The following is a 21,312-nucleotide window of genomic DNA, read 5'->3' as shown; positions in this document are numbered from 1 at the left end:
CAGGCTACATTGTGTACACCTCTTCTTCAAGTTCTCCATTAAAAAATGCTAACAATACACCCATCTGATACACTTTGAATTTCTAATATGTTTCATATGCTAAGAATAATTTTACTACTTCTATTCTAGCCACATGAGAATAGGTCTCATCATAGTCTATTACTTCTTGTTGTGAGTAACCTTTAGATACCAATCTTGCCTTGTTCCTTACAAATTCTCCTTGTTCATTCATCTTGTTTCTAAATACCCATTTAGTTCCTATTACATTCTTGTCTGCTTGTCTAGTGACCAATTTCCATGTCTCATTCTTTACTATCTGATCCAATTCCACTTTTATAGCTTGTTTTCGATGATCATCTCTACTTGCTTCATATACATTCTTAGATTCAACTTGACATATCAAACATAGTTCTTCATTAACTCTATTTCTTTTCATTACACCTTTATCTCTACTTTCGATGATCTAATCGAATGGGTGATCCTTTGTCATATTATTTTGTCAAGTAGGAGTTGTTACCTCAACCCTTGGATCTACTAAAGGTTATAAGCTTTTTTCTTTCCTTGGCTCTCCTTCAATCTACAAATCATTATTAGTGTTAGTGAATAGATTATCCTTCGAGAAAATGCATGCAAATCTGACCCCAAATGCCCAAATGAAAGGACAAATTAGCACCAACAGTTGGACAAGTTATCACTGGGTTGATAACCTTCCTTTGAATTTTTATCGGGTATAGCTCCCCATACAAGATATTCAATGAGTTAAATGTGGGTGATTTTACCAGAAAGCACAAAAGGATATCAAACATCTACCTATAAATACAATGTAGATGCGGAACCTAAAAGACTACAAGAAAGTATCAACAAATAACACAAAGCTCATTTGCATGCAGCGTTACAAACAGAATGAAATCTGAGAAAGTAAAGAAATAGAGCTTTAAAACACTTGGAAACCAAATATATTTAGGAATCCATGACATAAATGCATTTATAGAAAACTGAATGTCATACAAAGATGACGATCAGTGGGGAGAAAATTGCCCAGATTCAAAGCTCCAATATGCAACTATCTCCCAAGTCTCTCTCCTCTTAAAATGCAGAAACAACAAAGTTTTCATTACATTATGCATCTAAATCATAAATTAAAAAGGAAACTTGAATTCCCTTCCCCTGGACACATTCAAAATTAGAACATTCCCTCTTTTCCAACACATAGTTTAGAAATTTAAACCAAGCACTACTCTTTCTCTCTCAACAAATACAAAAAATAAAACTTCCAATCAGCCCTTCTATCCTACAGCTCAAAGTCTTCCGTTTAGAAAGGAAAATAGAACCCCCTATATTCACAGCCTCTATTCTATTGTAGCCCAAAGTCTCTCAGCCAAAATTCAGAAGACTGGAACCCCCTGCACCTCTGTTGCTGGCTTATTTAACTTTTCTTTGCCACGACTTTTTCGTTCCATAACTGATTCTTGGAACCGTCACCTTATCAGCTTTAATCTTCTACAAAAATTTGAAATATGAATAGATTAATAATCACATTTCATATTAAAATATGCACCCATATACTCTTCCACAACTAACATAACAGATCTCCTTTTTTTTTAAATCTCACGACCATTTAAAGCATCCTGATAGGTGGCATTTGCCAGTGACAAAGTGTTGATTTGACAGAGATGTAGATAGACACGTGTATCTCATGAACCCAAAAATATTTTAATGATCACTTTAGTGAGAAGATAGAAAATTAGGATTATTCCAACATATCTCAATTTCACAAAAATCCAACGGTGGAGTTGAGAGTTATGGCCCCTGAACTGAGACCCAATCTGGTTTTCTGCATTTTGTAATTGTTATTGCTGAGCTGATAGAGGTGCAAACAGTGATGTCTATCTCACGATTCCGGACACATTTTTGAAATCGCTCTAGTCAATAGGTAGAAAAATAGGATTTCAAACATATATCCAAAATCGAGCTCGATCCAATGATTGAACTGTGAGATCTGACCTCCCCAATGTGACTATTTGTTTTGCCATCGGAGAATCCATGTTTGCAGGTTGTATTTTTGCATGTGTACATTTGTGGCTCCATCCAAGATCATGTTTGAGTGAGTGTTGAAAAATTGCATGCCATATATCCTCCCAATGTATGCAGGTTTATATTCTCTATTAGATTGCCATGACTTTGAGTTTTCTTATGGGGATAAAGTAATGAAGAACACCAACTTTCCTCCATCTAGATTTTAGAAGATATCTTTGATCACACAAGAAACTTGAGATTTTCAATCTTTCTTATGCCACTTTATCCCAACCCATGACATTCTTCAAAAAATTGGAACTTGCACTTTATTCATCGAGCACTATGCTATTAATACTTATTTGCATCCATTCATTACTGAAATCCCGAGTCATATGTTTGCATCTTTGAAATTTGAAATTTAAATTGGAGTGCCCAGGGTGAACTTGATAAATTTGGAAAAGGTTCTAATGGGGTCTGAACTTGAACTCTCTGTACCCTTGACCTAAATCACAAGACCCCAAGACAATGAGCTTGAATCTTGTCTCTGAATGTGCATGTCAAAATATTGAACCACTTCAAACTTATGTACTAACGTAAATTGATCATGAATTGTGAACCTTTCCAAGTCAACCATTCGACACTTTGAATCATGATTCTAAACTTTTCTTGTATTGAATCTGTAGGGTGGATCATTTGAACCATTGAACCATTTTGAACTACTTTGAACTACTTCCAACTTCAGTTCAAAGTGGTTCAAAGAGGTTCAACACCTAAAACTAAAAGTTTTAAAAGTATGACCATATCAGGTACTAATAGGGGCTCTAACTGTGTGGGACTGATTTTGATGCAAAATTAGAGAACACCAGCAATCTCTGGGAAAATAATAGTGCTTTACCATTGGACAATAGAGTCAACTAAGAAAAGAAGACCGGGAGCTGCTTGTAGAGAGGGTGGAGAGGAACCGGGCAAAACTAGCAAACAAAAACTAAGAACCAACACCTAAACTACTAGCAAGCACGAGGCTTGCACATTATTCAAACTACCACTACACACGACAAGAAATTATTTACAAAATATATACAAAGGTAGGGAAAGAACCTACCACAACAACTGCAAGAAAGAAGAATTCATGTAAATCCATTTACCAGTTGGGAGAAGTAGGAGCCTTTTCGAATCAGAAAACCATGCCTTAACAAAGCAGCTCCAAACCACTGTTTTCTGGGGATCTCTTCAATGCTGAAAATCAAGCTCACAGTATACAAAATTTTGGCATCCTGACATTCCATACCAAACAACCAAAGCCCATTGTAGCATTCTTCATCTTCAGCTAGCTTTTTTATATCATCTCTCTCATAGAATGTATGAGGCCTGGCTTCTAACTCATCAATCAACACATTGTGATCATCGTTAAGATCAAAAAGGTAGATATCTACATCATTAGTTGTAGAAATCAAAGGTACCAAGCTGAAACTATGTTTTACGTTAGTCACACTTGTATGATTTTCATCATGTATCTTTGCAGCCTCTTGGAAATCATTAACCATTCCTCGTTTAGTTCCTTCAAATAACCAAGAATCATTTATAGGAGAAGACTTTGAAGGGCTGTCATTCTTTGAACATAGTTCCTTGCTGAAATCTTCCACAATTTTCACAGGTGAGCATAATATACTCCCCCTTTTTTCTTGGGCATGAAAAGATGAATTATTTTCATGGTATGAAGTCATAGACATAGGAGTCTCCATAGTCATAGAAGCCAATTGAAAAGTGACATCATCCTCCTTCTGATTACACTTAAAATTTTCGTCAGATGAAAATAATGATGGAAAATCTAAAGTCTTTACCTCAACTTCAGGACTTACTAGAGATGATGTGGAGACAGGAATCAAGTGTGGCTGAAAGGAGTCTAGATATTCATCATCTTCTTGGCTTCTAGCTCTTTCTTCTTCAAGATCCTTCTCTTGCATGTATTCCTCTTCAGTTGTTTCTTCAATTTCATATGCATGTTCCTTTTCTAGATCTTGCACTTTGGGTTTCTTCTGGATGAAAATTGCACCATAAAAAGATTTTAACCAGCCCACTTGTTTTGCAAGTTCTTCACTAACCTCTCTGATAGGATCATTTTGGAATGGTGGGATGAAGATAAAGATTTTTGAGTTATCTTTGTCTCTTGCTGGAACCCATTCCTTCAAGATTTCTTGATTTGTAAGGAAGACTTTTCGGCATTTTTCCTCAATAGAGCTGCCAACCTCCATCCTCGAGGAGGTATCTTTAGATTTTTGAGAAAAGAAAACACTGCAACTGCAATTCTTTCTCTAGTGGAGTCACTAAAAATTTTTTAGTGAACAGATTGTCCTTCGAGAAAATGCATGCAAATTTGACCCCCAATGCCCAAATGAAAGGACAAATTAGCACCAATAGTTGGACAGGTTATCACTGGGTTGATAACCTTCCTTTGAATTTTTATTGGGTACAGCTCCCTATACGAGATGTTCAATGAGTTAAATGTGGGTGCTTTTACTAGAAAGCACAAAAAGATATCAAACATCTACCTATAAATACAATGTAGATGCGAAACCTAAAAGACTAAGAGAAAGTATCAACAAATGACACAAAGTTCATTTGCATGCAGCGTTACAAACAGAATGAAATCTGAGAAAGTAAAGAAACAGAGCTTTAAAACACTTGGAAATCAAATATATTCAGGAATCCATGACATAAATACATTTAGAGAAAACTAAATGTCATACAAAGATGATGATCAGTGGGGAGAAAATTGCCCAAATTCAAAGCTCCAATATGCAACTATCTCCCAAGTCTCCCTCCTCTAAAAATGTAGAAACAACAAAGTTTTCATTACATTATGCATCTAAATCATCAATTAAAAAGGAAAATTGAATTCCCTTCCCCTAGACACATTCAAAATCAAAATATTCCCTCTTTTCCAACACACAGTTTATAAATTTAAACCAAGCACTGCTCTTTCTATCTCAACAAATACAAAAAATAAAACTTCCAATTAGCCCTTCTGTCCTGCAGCTCAAAGTCTTTCGTTCATAAAAGAAAATGGAACCCCCTGTATTTAGAGCCTTTGTTCTACTATAGCCCAAAGTCTCTCAGCCAAAATTCTAAAGACTGGAACCCCCTGCACCTCTGTTGCTGGGTTATTTAACTTTTCTTTGCCATGACTTTTCCATTCCATAACTGATTCTTGGAACTGTCGCCTTATCAGCTTTAATCTTCTACGAACATTCAAAATATGAATAGATTAATAATCACATTTCATATTAAAATATGCACCCATATACTCTTCCACAACTAACATAACGGATCTCCTTTTTTTTAAAATCTCACGACCATTTAAAGCATGCTGATAGGTGGCATTTGCCAGTGACAAAGTGTTGATTCGACAGAGATGTAGATAGACACGTGTATCTCATGAACCCAAAAATATTTTAATGATTGCTTCAATAACAAGTTAGAAAATTAGGATTATTCCAACATATCTCAATTTCACAAAAATCCAACGATCGAGTTGAGAGTTATGGCCCCCGAACCGAGACCCAGTTTGGTTGTCTGCATTCTGTAATTGTTATTGCTGAGCTGATAGAGGTGGAAACAATGATGTATATCTCAAGATTTCAGACACATTTTTGAAATCGCACCAGTCAAAAGGTAGAGAACTAGGATTTCAAACATATATCCAAAATTGAGCTTGATCCAACAGTTGAATTGTGAAATGCGACCTCCGCAATATGACTATTTTTTTTTGCCATCAGAGAATCCATGTTTGCAGGTTGTATTTTTGCATGTGTACATTTGTGGCTCCATCCAAGATCATGTTTGAGTGAGTGTTGACAACTTGCATGCCATATATCCTCCCAATGTATGCAGGTTTATATTCTCTATTGGATTGCCATGACTTTGAGTTTTCTTATGGGGATAAAGTAATGAAGAACACCAACTTTCCTCTATCCAAATTTTAGAAGATATCTTTGATCACACAATAAACTTGAGATTTGCAATCTTTCTTATGCCACTTTATCCCAACCCATGAAATTCTTCAGAAAATTGGAACTTGCACTTTATTCATCGAGCACTATGCTGTTAATACTTATTTGCATCCATTCATGACTGAAATCCTGAGTCATATGTTTGCATCTTTGAAATTTGAAATTTAAATTGGAGTGCCCAGGGTGAACTTGATAAATTTGGTAAAGGTTCTAGTGGGTTCTGAACCTGAACTCTCTGTACCCTTGACCTAAATCACTAGACTTGAAGAAATTGAGCCTGAATCTTGTCTCTGAACGTGCATGTCAAAATATTGAACCACTTCAAACTTCTATACTAATGTAAATTGATCATGAATCGTGAACCTTTCCAAGTCAACTATTTGACACTTTGAATCATGATTCTAAACTTTTCTTGTATTGAATCTGCAGGATGGATCATTTGAACCATTTTGAACTATTTTGAACTACTTTGAACTTCAGTTCAGAGTGGTTCAACACCTAAAACTAAAAGTTTTAAAAGTATGACGATATCGGGTACTAACAATTAGTCTCAAGGAACACTTGACCATTCCTTAGTTTAGTAACGACATCATAATCTAAATTATAATCAACTACTCTTTCTTGTTTCCTAACTTTCTCATCAACTCTCACATTTACACTTTCCATAATAGTTTTAGTTCTCAGATTATAACATCTATAAGCCCCTCTTTTCAATGAATAGCCATGAAACATACCTTCATCACTTCTAGTATCAAACTTACCAATATCATTATCTCTTTTGATATAACACTTACTACCAAAATTTTTGAAATACTTATATGTACGTGAGTGACCAAACCCGAGTTCATAAGGGGTCTTGTTTGTGTCTTTCTTGACTTGCACTTTGTTCATAGTGTAGACTACTATATTCATAGCTTCTCTCCAAAACATTTTGGACACATCATTCTCAGCTAACATAAATCTTGGTGCTTTTGTAACTGATCTATTTCTTCTTTTTGCAATGTCATTTAGTTCAGGAGTCATCAACTCAACTTTTTCTTCTCCTCTAGGATTGGATCTCTTCTATTCAATCTTATTACCATTCTGCAATTCATTAATGATAACTTCCACATTTTCATGGTTAGCATCTAGATAAAAAATAGTTACCAAGGCTATCTCTTCTAATACTTCCTCTTTCTTAACCAATCTAACCTTACAATCAATTAAGAATCTTTTCATACTTGCTTTAAATTCTTCATCTTCATTAGAAAGTGAACTCTTTCTAGTTTTTCTCACTCTCTTAAGGCATGTAGATGTATAGTGACAAAACTCATTACATATCCAACAAGATAAAAATTTCATAGCTTATTTTTTCTCTTTTCATAACTAGATCAATATCATCCTTGATCTTCATGTCTTCTTTGGATCTAAAATTATCTTTTCTTGTGCCTCTATCTAGAAACTCAATGCTCAAATCTATACATAATTATAAGCTTTATCTTCAAGGACCCGATGCTTTGATACCAATTGCTAGAAATAATAGTCCACCAAGATGACTAAGAGCAGGAGTGCGGGGGGTGGGGGAGTGAATCAGGTATCCAAAAATTAAAATATTTATCAACCTTAAAAAATCTTATCCATTCAACCAAAGTAAACATCAACAATAACAATATACACATAGACAATTACACCAGATATGTTAACTAGGGAAATGCTTGATCAAAGGGAAAACCCTAGTGGGAATGATGCCCACAAGATGATGTACTAATATAAGTCCCTATTAATTAGAGGATGGACCCTATTTTGAGTCTATTACAACATTTAGTACATATGAGTCCCTATTAGGAGACTTTGACTCCTTGTTAGGAGATTCCAACCCTATTAGGAGTTGTGCCAACCCTGGTTGGAGTTGTAGTACAATGTATGCAAGAAGAGCCCACTGCCCAAACATGAAATTTCAATTACAAGAAAAGACCACCAAAGAAAAAAGTAATTTACTATTAAGTTCCTCTTTCCTCTATTTTTTCCACCAAACCAATCACTATCAAACCTTGTACACTAGGTCAAAAACCTTGGATCACATAATAAAACGTCAGTAATGAAGTTTCCTTCACTTCCACTCTGCTCTACTCAAATTTGTACTTTATTCTCTCTGCTACTTACAATCACTTCTCTGTGTCATCCATGATAAATGAAAATGTCCTTCCTTTATACTAAATCCATAAAAAATTTCCTTTAGTCAGCTGTTAGACCTTCTCAATTAATTATTATATGACTATATTAAGAACACATTGCACGTAGTGATAACATTGATCTTTCACCTTGCAACTTGAATATCTTTCTATACACATAATATTATGATGAGTGAGCTTAGCTACATCATCATAAAAATGTCTTCTTTGGATCCTCAACCTTGATCCTTAGAATAGCAACTCTACTAAGAGATATAACATGTTTACCAGAACATGCCTTTTTAAATTTTATCTCGCAACATACATCACCAAAACTTACATAACATTTTCCAGACTTAAAATTTATTCATCTAAAATTAATTTCATATATTAGATACTTAGAAGTATCTCCCATTACCTTAGATAGTGAGAATACTCAACTAGTCATTTGTACCAACTTGATTTTTCAACTATTCTGTTGTCAAATACCACAGAAGACTACTATGTTGGCGTCAATGAAAAACACAATCATTTATGTAACATATCATCATGATAACATATCTACAATACTCCCCCATAGGAATATCATCAACATTCATGCTTCCAACAAGAACTGCTTCTAAACTCCTAAGATTCAATTGTTGACTTGGTTTTTGTTCCTAAATTATGAGTAGTTGGATAGCTTATGAAAGATGATTTCCCTAATATGTTGTCATGACCTGTGGGGGGGGAGGAGGGTGTGAATCAATTATCCAACTAAATCATTTATCAACCTTAATTAATCTTAACCATGTAACCAAAGAAAATAACAACCATAACAAGATGCACATACACAATTACACCATTTTTTTAACTAAGGATTCCCTTTATTAGAGGGAAAACCCTAGTGGCAACAATGCCCACAAAGATATACTAGTATATATATTCCTTGTTAGAGGATGGACCTTGTTAGGAGTCTATAAACACATTTAGTACATAACAGTCCCTATTAGGAGACTTTAAAACCTTGTTAGATGATTCCAAACCTATTAAGATTTGTGCCAAAATTGTTAGGAATTCTAGAAGGTAGAAGGCCTCACCTTCCAAATAGCCTCTGGGGCTAGACCACTAAATGTCACTATCCAACTGATCTCTCAACTATTCCTTGCAAAACAATTATTCGTACTATGCTTTATCATCTTTCATCTATCCTATCAACCAAACCAATCACTCTTACACCTTATAGACCAAGTGACAAAGCTCAAATCCAAATATTAAACCTTAGATCTAAAAATAAAACCTTGACAATGAAGTTTAATCTAACATTACTTTGTTTTTCTTATCTTTGCATATCAAACTTATTACTCAATGTTTATATCTTTTCTCCTCTTTTCTTCTATTCTTACTTTCTTATATAAAAAGGTAAAATGTCCTTCCTATGTACTAAGTACATCAAATAATTCCCTTGAGTTGACTATTACACCTTCTCAATTAATTATTATAGGACCTCATTAAGAATACATTTTACTTAGCAATAACATCAATATGTCCCCTTGTAACTTGAATAAATTTTCATGCATGTCATATCATGACAAGTGAGCTTAGCCATGTCATCACCAACATGTCTTCTACATTCCTTTAACCTTTCTTCTCAAGATAACAACTCTGCTAAGGGATATAACAAGTTTACTAGAACATGCTTCTATAAACTCATCTCTGAACATTCTTCATCAAAACTTGTATAACTTCTTCCAAACTTAATATTTTTTCACTTGAGGTTAGCTTCATATAATAAATACTTAGTAGTATTTCCTATTAACATTTCTAGTGAAAATAATCAATGATCTATCTATACTAACTTGATCTTTACTGTTGTTATACTATTAGATACCATAGAAAACTACTATGTTGGCATCAATGAAAAACATAGTCATGAATGTAACACATCATCATGATAATAATCTAATCATGTTTCTACAATAATTCCACATAGTAATATCATTAGCATTCATTATTCCAACAATCTCCCCCTTTGGCAGTGATGGTAACATAGATGAAAAACATTTAGTTCCAAAAATACCAACTAAAAAAGACTGTTATCCTTTCTTTTCAAGTCCTCTTCATCAATCATAATAGCTTCTATGTTTCCTTAACCTTATTACTCACATCAATTTTTCACACACTTGTCCCATGTATCAAATTTTTTTTCATGCTATAATTTCTCCCCCATTGACATCAATGACAAAGTTTTCAACAACCATCTATCGTTGCATCTTGTCAATAACTGTCTCTGACCTACTCATGTGTCCAAAGACAATATTCAAAACAACATTTGTCAAGAGTCCTAGATGACTCTATCCATCACAGATACTCCTGATACAAGAAGCATCAATATTCAATCGAGACAAACAATAGTGCTTTGTACTATTGGATTGATGCACTCTTGCATCATATACTTTGATGTAGGTAGGGGCATAACCTCTAGCATAACTTGCAAATACAATAAAGTCTCTTTGAGAAGAGGCTTAGTGAAAATATCTCCAATCTTCTGTTTGGTGCTTACATGCTCCAATCTGATTTACTTTTCTACAACTTTCTCTCTCAATATGTGATATTTGATAGAAATGTACTTAGTCTTGGAATGAAACATTGAATTATTAGACATATTCATTGTGCTTGTGTTATCACAATGTATGAAAATAGGTTCACTAAATTCTATCCTTATATCTGTTAATGTCTACTTCATCCAAAAAACTTGATTACAGTTGTTTGTTGCTACAACATAATCTGCCTCTACTATACACTGTAAGATACAATCCTCCTTCTTTCTTAACCAAGAAACCAATCTTCCTCTAAGAAAGAATGCTTTACTACTCGTTCTCTTTCTATCATCCATTCTACCTGCCCAACCAACATCAGTATAAATATATAAAGTGAACTCATTAGATATATCATACTATAATCCTAACTCTGATGTTCCCTTTAAATATTTAAATATCCCCTTAACTATCACATAATGAGCTTCTCTAGGATCATCTTGAAATCTTGCAACAATTCCAACTACATTTGCTATATTTGGCCTTGTGTGAGTTAGATATTATAGTCCTCTAATCATAGATTTGTACTTCTTCTTCTCAATAATAGGTGTCTCATTTGTAGATAACTTGTGTCTAATTATCATAGGTATTCCAACTAGTGTACATGTTTCCAAACCAAACCTTTTCAAAAGATCTTTCAAATACTTAGTCTGAAAAATAAAGATTCCTTCTTTATCCAACACAATCTACAATCCTAGGAAGTAATTCATTTCCCATATCATGCTCATTTCAAATTCCTTCTTCATTTATTTTGAGAACTTATCACTTTCACTATCATCTCTTCCAAATATCATATCATCAAAAAATATTACCAAAATCAAAAATCCATTACCTATTTCTTTCAAGTATAGAATATTGTTTGCCATACATTTGCTAAATCCAAGCTTGTCAAATTCTTGTCGAACCTTGCATACTAGGTCTTGGGTGCTTATTTTAAGCCAAAAGAAGCCTTCTTTAATTTGCATACCATTTCCTTGTCATTTTTTAAAGGAAAAACTTCAGGCTATTCTATGTATACCTCTTCTTCAAGTTCTCCATTTAAAAACACCGACTTGACATCCATTTGATATACTTTGTATTATTATACATGTGTTACATATGCTAAGAATAACCTTACTACTTCAATTCTTGACACAAGAGCATAGGTTTCTTCATAATCTACTCCTTGATGTGAGTAACCATTACATACCAATCTTTCTTTATTCATTAAAACTTCACCTTGTTGCTAAATACCCATTTTGTTCCTATCACATTGTTGTCTATTAGTCTAGGGACCAATTCCCATGTCTCATTCTTCACTATCTGATCCAATTCTTCTTTCAGAGCTTGCTTCCAATAGTCATATTTGCATCCCTCGTCTGTGATCTTTGGTTCTACTTGAGATATCAAACATAGTTCTTCATTTATTCTACTTATTTTCATCACACATTTATCTTTTCCACCAATGATCTACTTTGGTGGATGACTCTTTGTCATATTCTTACCAAAAGTAGGAGTTGTTATCTCAACTCTTAGCTCTATTCTAGGTTCCAAACGTTTTTCCTGCCTTAGCTCACCTTCATTTTGCAAATCATTTTTAGTCTCCAATAATATTTCATCATTCTTTTTAGTAACAACATTCTCATCATCAGAATTGTAGTCAACTATTCTTTCTTGTATCTTGAATTTCTTATCAACTATTACAATTGCACTTTCAACAATAGTCTTTGCTCTTAGATCATAACATCTATAAGCTTTTCTTTCAATGAATAAACTAAAAATGTACATTCATCACTTCTAGCATCAAATTTATCAACATCATCATCTCTTTTGATATAGCTTTTTCTACCAACAATTCTAAAGTATTTAACTGTAGGTGAGTGACCAAACTATAGTTCATAAGGGGTCTTATTTGTGTCTTCTTTGACCTACACTCTATTCATAGTATAAACTATTGTATTCATATCTTCTCTCAAAAATTCTTGCATACATCATTCTCAGCTAACATAACTATTGCTACTTTTGTTAGTTACATGTTTCTTCTCTCTGCAATAGCATTTTGTTCAGGAGTCTTCAACTCAACTCTTTCTTCTACTCTATGATTGAATCTTTTTTCTTCAATCTATTTCCCATTCTAAAAATAATTGCTAATAGAAACTTCCACATTTTCATGGTTAGCCTTTGGATCAACAATAGTTATCAAAGCTATCCTTTCTAATACTTCCTCTTTCATAATTAATTCATGTTCATTATCACAATCATTCAAGAATCTTTCAATACTTTCTTTAAATTCATCTTCATTAGACAGTGAACTCTTCCTATTTTTCCTTACTTTCTTAGTGCATGTAGATGAAAAATGACCAAACTTATTACATTTCCAACAAGAGATAACTTTCATACCTTCTGGCTCTCTTTTCATGAGGAGATCAATACCTTTCTTGATCTTCACGTCTTCTTCAAATCTCAATCTATCTTTACTTGTGCCTCAATCCAAAAACTTAGTCTTCAAATCTATACACAATTATAGTTCTTACCAAGAAGCTCCATCTTTTAGGTATCAAAATTTCCTCCATCAGCCTCAGGACTATCTTTTCTAAAATAACTCACCATTGATGTCCCAAAGTTGTTAAACTTATCCTTCAAGGACTTGATGCTCTAATGCCAATTGTTAGAAATAATATTCTACCAAGATAACTGCAAGGGGACGGGGGTGAATCAGCTACCCAACTAAAACATTTATCAAACTTAATTAATTTTAACCATGTAACCAAAGTAAATAGCAACCATAACAAGATGCACATACACAGTTACACCAAATTTCTTAACTAGGAAAACCATTGATTAGAGGGAAAACACCAGTGTGAATGATGCCCACAAAGATACACTAATATATATATATATTCCTTATTAGAGGATGGACCCTATTAGGAGTCTATAAACATATTTAGTACATAAGAGTCCTTGTTAGGAGACTTTGAATCCTTGTTAGAAGATTCCAACTCTATTAGGAGTTGTGCCAAACCTGTTAGAAGTTGTACCAACCATGTTAGGAGTTGTTTCTGGGGTAAGACCACTAAACTTCACTATCCAAGTAATCTCTCAATTATTCCTTGTAGAATAATTGTTTGTATTATGCTCTATGCTCTTTCCTCTATCCTATCAACCAACCAGTAATTGTCAGACCTTATAGACTAGATCAAAAACCTTGGATCTAGATATCAATTTTTAGATCTCAAAATAAAACATTGATAATGATGTTTTCTCCAACTTTTCTCTATTCTACTTATCTTTGCATATCAACCTAATTACTCAATGTTTATATCTTTTCTCCTTTTTTTCTCTCTTCTTAATTTCTTATATAATGAAGGAAAATTTCCTTCCTTTATACCGAGTCCATAAAAAATTTCCCTTGAGTCAACTATTACACCTTCTTAATTAATTATAATAGGACCTTATTAAGAACACATTTTACTTAGTCATAACATCAATCTACCACCTTGTAACTTGAATAACTTTCTATATGTGTAATATTATGATGAGTGATCTTAGCCACATCATCTCCAACATGTCTTCTACATGCCTTTAACCTTGCTTCTAAAATAACAAATTTACTAAGGGATATAACAAGTTTACTAGAGAATGTTTCTATAAACTCTTTCTCTAAACAATTTTCACCAAAACTTGCATAACTTCTTACAAACATAATGTGTTTGCACCCAAGGTTAGCTAAATTTACTAGATACCTAGTAGCATCTCCCATTAACCTTGCTAGTGAAAATACTCAATGATCTATCTATACCAATTTAATCTTTACCTTTGTTCTTCTATCAGATACCACAAAAAGTTTCTACTTTGACATTAATGACAAACACAATCATCAATGTAACATATCATCATGATAATGATGTAATCAATTTTCTTCAATACTCCCCCATAGAAATATCATCAACATTCATTATTCCAACAACCAACTAAATCATTTACTAAAGAAATGAATACCCTATTTGATTTTAGACTAAAAGAAATATTCTTTATAGGATTAGAACTCAATGTGATCATACTATCTATTGGTGCATCTTTAAGCATGTTTTGCTGAATGATTCTATCTTGTCAATTTTTATTGTAGTAAATTTATTGTGGAGAGGGATTAGGACCACTAATGAAAGAGATAGTTAGGGACTCATATCACTTGAAAGGGAATGATGGATCTATCCTTGTCGTCACTCTAATTTCAAAGAATTTATCTACACATGCCATGAGAAAAAATTGATCCTTGGAGTTAAAAATTAGGCTGAATATGGGAGGAAAAGTATTAATCACGACTCCATAAATTCCCACATATATCATATCCCATTGAAATAATATCTTGTTCCTCATTCTCACTCTCTAAACCATGCCACTTAGTATGTTCATTGATATATTCTTTAATCACCTCTTCTAAATCAAGAACCTTTATTACCTCTAGATTGATGACTACAACGTCTTGTTGATGAAGCATTTGTGAAACATTTTAAACTTTGTCATGCCTAGAGAAGCCCTAATACTATCCCTCATTTTAATTATCTAACTCCGCATTTGAATCCTCCAATACATTGTTGATGTCCTATTGATTAAATACTTCCCTAATGAATAAACTTGAATCCTTGGTACCCTAGTATTGTCCACATAAGGTATGAAACTATGTCCTTCTGAATGAAGATCTATTTGAACTTCTATTATAGTTTCTTGGTCATGTTTTGAGACTTCATCTATCTCCTTGGATAAAAATAAATCTTAAAATACCATATCTTTAATTGTAATCCCTTTTGCTGTATATTTTGTCATTGAACTTCATGCAAGACCTCCTTAGTTATATCCTTTTCTACCATGAGTTCATGTGTTCTTCTCTTACCTATGGAGTCTAACTTTGCTGCCTATGGTAACATTTGTTTGTGTATGTGAAATGATCCTTGCATACCATCATGAATTCCTGATGAAGTCCTTGTAATCCATGTTATAATTTCCTCAAAAAGAGGTGTATGAATGGACTATCTTTATGTCTTGGATTGTGATTTGTTGCACCCACAAAGCCTAGTGAGAATGGGTTGTAATCTCATAAGAAAATGGTTGAGATATATTAAGTAATAGATACACCTATTTGATAACAAAACATTTTCAAATGGAATAAGATCACATTTTCAAAATATTCCCATCTTATTGGCCAAGATCTCAACATTATCAGGGTCTCTATATTCTAAGGATAACTCAAGCATTGCAAATGAGTCTAGATCTAATTTCCCAATAGTTGTAGATCTGCCATTTCTAATCTTCTATACAAACATACAATTTTCAACAAAAAACCTAAAACTAGCAATAAAGAAAAAATAACTAATGAAGATGAATTGTCAATCTAGAATGTATTTTAAAATTATACATAAAATTATTATTCTATATTTAAGGTGATAGGCTTATTATTGTGAGACTTGCCACCATAATGTTATGACACTCTGGCAGTGCCAGCTGCTGTGAAATGACAAAACTGTCATAAAACCAAATGCTTAGAAAAGTCATCTACCCCATCACCCATTTTGTAGAAAATCATTTCAGGAATAATAGCTATTGGCTTAATAAATAGCAGTGTTTACTTAGGCATGATCGATTCAAGCTTGTAACCAAATTGATGACGAGATACCTGTGACTAGATACATTAAGGGAAATATCATATTGAACCATTTACATCAATTAAGTAAATGTATTCCCCTCTTTTATAGCATTTGAAAAAATCAAGAGAAAATCTATTGATGGTGACTATTGTAGATGATGAAGCCCAAAGGATACAACAATAGCCTAATCACAAAACTAAAGCCAAAATAATGTTGATTCTAACCAGAAAGATGTTTGGAAATCGCATTCCCAAAATGGAGGAGATTTTGATTCTAACAAGGGTTCTAGATTAGTTTTACAAGGGATCTAATTCCAACTTGCCCATCGACATATTTGTTAATGACTTTGAGAGCTTGCAGGTTTGTCATCTAATTCTTCCATTAAAATTGTTCCTAATTACGTATCTCCATTATTAAGAGAAGTTGTTGATAATGGATATCAAGTACCTATTGGGGCAATGTATATCATTAGGGGACATACAAGTTAAGAGTATAATGGCTATGTTCATGGTGTCTGCCTTACATGTATGTCAAATGTCTTTGCCTATGACTATATTATCTCAGTTTCCTATTTTTCACATAATAGATTGAAGGTGTATTGATCGTTAACTGAAGAATGTGTGGAATGGAAAATAAGAGTAGGCATAGGCATGACTAATAAGTTGTTGGATTACATTAAGAAGGACATTGTGCTACTGAATCTCACAAACAAAACTAAACATGTAACATAAATATTTAGAGGGTAAATGGTGTGTATTTTAAGCATGAAATGAGTGGTAGAAAATTAGTATAATTAAAATAAATTAATGAAAAGAATGTAGTATAGGAGATGGAGATTGAAAGGACATGATGGATGGGAAAAGTGCAAGTTCTATAAGAGGCATGGTCACAAAAATAAAAATTATGAATTCCATGATAAACTTTAAGAAATCCCCCCAAGAAAGATATAAATTATTGGCAAATCTTTCATTATTTTGAGAAAAAATATATATATTGGTGAACCTCTAAATTTTTTAATATTTTAAAAATTATTTACATTGGTGATTATTTGGAATCATAATTTTTGAGCAAAAAATATTGGTGAATCTCAATAACAATAGGAAGTTCACTAATCGTCATGGAATATTAATCAAAATTGAACATGTTTTATCTCATGGAAATTATGAGGATAATTACATTATATTTTAAATCAATAGTGAAAACTAAATTTTGATAATATGTCCCTAAAGTAACTAAAAGTTATGATTATTATTGGTGAATTAATTTTAATTTCTTCGATAATATATAATATTTAGGTGAATCAAATCTAATCGTATATTAAATATTGTGGCGAGTCTTTGAGTTTAATTATTTTAAAAATATATATTATTGAGTGATTTTAAATATTTAATAACTAAATTTAATAAAAATGTGGCAATTTAGGTTGCATAAAATCTTAAATTATTAGCAAAAAAAATTCAAAATTTTGCAAAATTATGAATAGTTGTCAGTAAAAAGCACTCTAATGAATTCTATGTAATAAAATGATATTATTGACAAAATAAGAAGGCGAAGGTGCCCTATTATGGAATCAAATTGTAGCACTAGTTGAAATTAAAGCATTATTTAATGTCTAAATGATCAAAAAATCCAAACATTTGAAGTACCTTCAGCACCTTCTTAGGTGTTTTTTAATTTTTAATTTTTTATAGTTTTACTTTCTAATTATTTTTATCATTGTAGAATTAATAGAATCAAATGTTACATATCGACATTTAAATTTAACATATTACATTTTATTTCTATATATATGTGTGTATGTATACACACAGACACACACACATATTAGGGAGATACATATAGATATAAAACTTGAGAGATATATAAAAATACAATAAGATAGAAAAGAATAAATAGAGATAATGAGATAAAGATTCATTTCAAATAGTTTGGTTGTTTATTCTTATAGATACTAGGAGTTATATAGGGGTATATAGTCATAACAATAGACAATGAGAGAGTATGTACGGGGTAGGGAGAGTGAGTAAGATAGATAATAAAAAGAAAAAAAGGGGTCGAGGGGTAAAAATATTGATAGGGATAAAGAGAGATATGGAAACATAGGGAGAGAAAATGTATAAATAGATGGATGATGTAAAATTAAATAGGAAGAGAAGAGGAGGGAGATGAAAAGAAATAATGATAGAGATAAATGACACAATAAATGGATAGTGGATATATAGATAGATGAAGCATATACATAGAATAAATCAATGCAAAACAAAGAAAATAAGATATAGATACATAGGAGTGAACTATAAATATGAGTACGATTAAAAAAAGATCAGAATGGATAAATAAGTGTTTATAGCCATATAAAGATGAGGATAGGAAAATAGACAAGGAGAAATGATCAATAACCATGTTAAACATAATCAAAAGTATACAAGAATATCAACATAATCATTGCACCCTTAAAAGATGCAAGTGCTAGTTATTCTCATATGAAATTGCACTCTTTTATCATTTTAAACTTATAATTCTCTATCAAGATAGTTGTTACATCATTACATCCTCCTTTGAAAATTACTTTTACATGATCATTAACTATTTGAAAAATATAGTATACCTTTAACAAACTTTCAATTAAATTTCTTTTCTCTTAACATCATTCTAAGAAATCTCAAATCAAACTAAGCTAAACCCTACAATCCCATTCAAAATGACATGATGTTAGCATTGGCCAAAACATGCATGTTGACATGAAAGAAAACAAAACTTATGCAAGCACTTCCATATCATGATAGGAAAAATCAAATTCAAATCAAAAGTTACATCCATAGAAAATGATAGAAAACATTCAGCCATACACAAGCCATTACTTTCTCAATGCTTCACCAAAAAAACTATAGTTTGATAATTACAACTACCTTCCATTCTTTATAAAATTACTTAAATATCACATACTAAAGATTGATTCTTAGAATAAAAGTGTTAGATAGTCAAAATTTGTTATAAATAATAATTTCTACTTAGGATTTATTGTCCATCCTAGATGTTTATAGATTATTACGTTTAGGTATTTTGTTTGTGTTGGCTATAGTATTTTCTAGAAATGTGTAGATATTTTTTCTTGTTAGATAATGCTAGATTTATCTAGAATATTGTATACATGTGTATATAAATGCATGATGTATTCATTTGAAAACACTGTGAATAAAATACAATATATTTTTATTGTGCCTCAAGACTATGACTTTTGTGTTTCAATTTTCTTGTGCCTCTGCCCCATCCATCAAATTGGTATCAAAGCTTGGTTAGAAAGAGGTGTTTGGAGGATTGTGCATAAGGAGGGTTATAGTAGAGGAAGAGATAGAAAGTCATATAAATCATTTCAGTGTGAGATCTGTAAGTTTCTTGTTTTCCTATTCAGGGTTTGGTATATCTTTGTATTTTTTTTATGAATTTTTATCAGGCATGGCTTCAGAGATTTTTTAGCCTTCAATTCCAATATTTTCTAGAAAGAATTATGATGACTGAGCTTTTTTAATGAAGCTTATATTTGATACCTATGATTTATCAGATATAATCTTAAATGGTTATGTTGAACTTGTTGATGAGTCAACTTTAAAAGCTAATCAAAAGAAAAGGCTTGATGAAAATAGGAAAAAGAATAACAAAGCCTTGCTAATTATTGGACAAGCACTAGATGAATTTATTATTTGAAAAAATTAGTCAGTTGTTACAACCAAGCAAGCTTAGAACATTCTTGAGAATTCATATCAAGGTACAAGTAAGGTAAAGATTGTTAAATTTCAAGCATTTAGAAAAGAATTTGAGGATTTACAAATAAAGGATTATGATTCTATAGAGAAATTTTCAAATAATGTTATGAATGTGGTTAATAAAATAAGAATTAATGGTGATGAGCATATTGATCAAGAAGTTGTAGAGAAGACTTTAAGAAGTTTTCTTCCCAAGTTTGATAATATTGTGGTTGAAATTGAGAAATCAAAGTATTTAACAACATTATCTATAGATGAGGTGTTTGGATCCTTATATAATCATGAAGGTAGGTTGAAGTAAGAATAATGGTAATTCAATGGAAGATGTATTCAAAACATAAATGACATTTGTTAGGGTTTGAGGAAAAGGAAATTCTAGAATTAGAGGAACAAGAAGAGGGAGATATAATTTTCAAAAAGAAGGAAAGAGTCCAGGTCTAGGAGGAAAGAGAAATAAATCCTTCAACTCAAGGGGATGCAATAAAAGTTAGATATTGTAGAGTTATGATAAAAAAAATGTTCAATGTTATTACTACAAGAAGTTTGGACCTTTTACAAATGAGTGTAGAAAAAAACATGCTGATATGAGTAAGCAAAATTCAAAAAAAAAAAAAAAAATAGAGTAGTTTTGAGACATTGTTCTTTACTTGCAATGTAGCCCAAAAGAGTCCAAATGATGCTTGGTTTCTAGATAGTGGATGTAACAATCATATGATAGGGAAAAAAGAGTTTTTTGAAAGCTTGGATAGATGAATTAAATCATAAGTCATGTTGGGAAATAATGAGATAGTGAAAGTAAGTGAAAAATGTAGAATCAATGTCATAACAGAGCATCATAAGAAATCTATTTTTTATATATACATTGTACCTAGCTCAAACATAATCTTATAAGTGTGGAAAAACTTAGTCAAAAAGGTTATAGAGTTATTTTTGAGAAAAATTTGTCCACTATATTTGATATGCCTCCTAGTAACTTGGTGAATATAAGGGTAGAAATGAAAAATAACATAATGTTTCCACTTTGGATGAAGAGAAATATGATTAATGAAATTGTAGCAAGTCTCAAGAAAAAAAGTCAAGATCAAACTTGGATATGGCACTTGAGGTATGGTCATTTAAATCTTAAAGGATTATTTTTATTTCAAAGAAAAGAAATGGTAAGAGGCTTACCCCAA

This window comes from Cupressus sempervirens, chromosome 11, assembly GCF_028749045.1.
Source record: "Cupressus sempervirens isolate cs-2001-9-10 chromosome 11, ASM2874904v1, whole genome shotgun sequence".
NCBI classification, from domain to species: Eukaryota; Viridiplantae; Streptophyta; class Pinopsida; order Cupressales; family Cupressaceae; genus Cupressus; species Cupressus sempervirens.
The sequence above is the reverse complement of the archived record's forward strand: the minus strand, read 5'-3'. Positions refer to the sequence as shown.